This window comes from Eubalaena glacialis, chromosome 3, assembly GCF_028564815.1.
Source record: "Eubalaena glacialis isolate mEubGla1 chromosome 3, mEubGla1.1.hap2.+ XY, whole genome shotgun sequence".
NCBI classification, from domain to species: domain Eukaryota; kingdom Metazoa; phylum Chordata; class Mammalia; order Artiodactyla; family Balaenidae; genus Eubalaena; species Eubalaena glacialis.
The window spans coordinates 96,672,959-96,676,376 of NC_083718.1; positions in this window are offsets into that span (position 1 = coordinate 96,672,959).

A 3,418-nucleotide genomic window follows, 5' to 3' on the forward strand; every position below is an offset into this window, starting at 1 on the left:
AGCATGTGAGAGGGGTGGGTGGGGTCTGCAAATTTTTCTTCAAGGTTCTGTTTGAGAAGTGTCTAGAAGGAAAAGTGCTTGTTTTCTGGGTGGATGCACAGGAGAAGGGCTTTCCTAGCCAGAAAGGGGCATGTGTATAGGGGAGAGGAAGTGAAAGAGCTCGCTCTGAGCTCCGGGACACGTGGCCCAGTGGCACTTATGGTTTCCTGATGGACCAGGCAACAGGACACTGCAGGAGCTGGGAGACCCCAACACAGAGAGTCTCCAACGCCATTCCAAGGAGTCTGGACTTGATCGTGGGGGCAACATGGAGGCTGTAGGGGGACTTGCACCTGGGGCTGGGCTAGGGGGCTCAGAGGTGATGAGGGCAGTTCCCTGACTAAGAGTGGCTGTGGACTGGGGTGGGGGGATGGGGAAAGGGGACCATTCCTCCTGGTTTCTCTGTCCTCTTTCCCTGGCTGCCCTTTGGTGTTCGGTCTAGAATGAAAAGGACACTCAGGGCCCCGTCTTACGCCAAAATGCTAAGTGGCTGTGAAAGCCTTCCTCCTCACCACTCAGATCAGCCCCCTGAGTATCGATGGGCTCCGTCTACTCAGAAAATATAAAGGAAGGGCTTCCTTTATTCATGGAGAGGAAATGCCCCAGGTTTGTGCAGAGGATTCTGGGAACAATTCCTGGGGAGGGGCGGGGGAGAGGTGGCTGGGTCGGTGGCCCCAAGTGTGTCCCCTGTCTCTCCTTGTTCCTGTGTGTTATGGTCTCACAGGCTATCTTGTCCCCACCACGCTGCCCTTGTGACCGGTCCTGGAGCAAAACCCTTCTACTTAGTTTCTCTAACCCAGATGAGATGGGCTGATTCTGGAAGGACTCACCTGGGTCTTAAAGGAGGGGAAATAGGCTGGAATCTGAAAACACACACCAGTAGGGTTTCCAGCTCCAGCTGTCACTTCCATCCCTAACAGCTCGGCTCACTTCCGGTAGGATGGATCTGTGGTTCAGGGACTTTCCCTGGCCTCCACCTCCTTCTCCCTCCCCCAAGCTTCTGTCCCACAGCTGCACAAGGGCACAGGCTTTTTTCTTTAAATGCAGGAGCTGTCCACTGTCTGCCCAGCTGCCAAACACAGAGCAGCTGTCTGTGCCCCACTCTGCCATGAGCCCACTCGCTCTGTCCTCGGCCAACCCAGGCGGACCCGGGGTTGTCAAACGCTCCAGGAAAAATGTTCCTTAGCTACACCATCACCACCAGCAGGCAACACGACTCATCCCTACCCCAGAGGGTCTTTATCTCACATAAGGTTTTGGTGCTACTGGGTGGCTGAGGGTTGGGAGCAGGGGTACATTGTTGGCAGTGAGTTACCAAGATTCAACAACTGCTTTATAGCGAGAAGGACTTGTTTCGGTCGCACGCAGCCTCCTAGAAATCGCTCTCTATGTCTTCCTTCTCCCGAGCAGAGATAAAGAGAGCAGCTGCAGTAGAGACATTTATGAGAGGTCACGTTGGAGGCTGGTGACACCTTTCATGTTCCCAAAGTGCAGGGACGTGGGCACGGCTAACATTGGAAAATGCTGGAGCGACAGAAATGCAGTTGGAGAGGACTGCCCCTTAATGTCTGGGGAGTTGGCTCAGCTCCCTGAGCAAGTCTAGCAGAGATGAGCAAGGCACACCAGACAGACTTGGGATGCGGCGGAGGTGGGGAGTGGGGGGGTAAGGGTGTCGACGGATGATGCCGAAGCAGAACAACTAAAGAAGACCCTGGCAGGCCCATGCTGAGGCATCTCGCCAGTGCCCCAGTGAGAGGTGTTTGTTAGTAAACACCAGAACAGCACTCCTGTGATCGTCGAATTTTATTTTTTGGCTCTACAGAGATTGGTGCTTAGAGGTAAGTATTATCAACCCTTCAATCCACAGTGTGGGCTTAGGTCCAACTGTTCCTTTTGCTGTCTCTCTAAATAACCCCTTTTGGGCGGCACTGAGAAACACCTGAACCAGGTGGACTCCAAATAAAAATTGCATTCAAGTGTCTGATTCCCAGGAGTTCCCAGGTGAGCAACTTCAGGGAGAGGGTCTGATTTTCAGATAGATGGCTGTTCCTGCAGGGCAGGGGTGGGGCTTGGGGCCGGAGGGCAGGAGGTATGCTGTGTGATCATGTGTACATGTTGCCCTTTCCCTCCTTTCTGCATGGCTGGTCATCCCGTTGTCCCTCAAACAGATTTGACATAGGCTGGTTGCTAGTGTGAGGGCATGGTGGGTGTGTGGGCTGAGAAGGGAAGATGAGGGTCAGCAGATGTGATGCTTACGGGAGGTGCTGAAGTTTTGCTCATCTGAACAGGGAATCTTAGTTTGTCTCTTTGGCAAAAGATCTTTGATACAAAGGCTGGGTTCCAGCTATGCCCCAGCAGAGTCAACTCATGTGACCGAATTCTCAGTCCTTACTGTTATGCGCTGTCTTAGTCCCTTTGGGTTGATATAACTGAATACCAAAGACTAAGTGACTTAGAAACAAGAGAGATTTATTTCCCACAGTTCCGGAGTCTGGGAAGTCCAAGATCAAGGCATCAGGAGAACCTGTGTCTGGTGAGAGCCAACTTCCTGGTACATAGATGGTGGAAGGGGCAAGGGAGCTCTGTGGGGTCTCTCTTATAAGGACACTAATCCCATTCATGAGGGCTGCACCCTCATGACCTAATAACCTCCCAAAGCCCCCACCTCCAACTACTTTGACTTGAGGGTCAGAATTCAACCTATGAGTTTTGGGGGGGACACAGTCTGTCTATGGCGTGTACTCTTTAGAAAGAGTACATTCTGGCTAAGTTTAGGAGCCTGCCACCAAAGTCTATTTCTTTCTCTTCTGTGTGTTCTGTTTGCCTCCTAATTGCATGATCTTTCTGATAAGCTAGCAGAAAGCCAGAATATTACTTAATGTTCCCAGCTCCTCTCCCACCCAGAGTGACCTTATTATCTAGTCCCTGAGTAAATGAATGCTGAGTCTTCTCCATGCCACGAACATGCCCCCACCCAGCCCCCATTCTTTCCATCTTCTGCTGAGTATTCCTGGCTCTGTGCTTCCTCTTGGCCCATCTCACTTCCTGAAACACCACTGAAGCACATTGCTTATCTTGATGGAGCTTAAGTAGCCCTCCAGGGGCAGGGGAACTAAGACCAGCATCATTTTCACTTTCAGCCAACATAGAACCATCCTCCAGGCTTCTGGGAGCCCAGGGGTGTACGGCCTGCATTGGGGCTGAAAGTGATGGCCCTGTGATGGACTGTCTCTAAGGAGAGGGGGAGAGAGTGTTCCACCAGAGAAGAGAAGGAATGGGCGAGTTGTGAGTTCTGGATTGTGGCTGCTGCACCTGGACCTCTGGCAAGATGTCTGGCAAGAGCTAGGCTGACTGGTCCACACGTATCTTGTTGGCACAC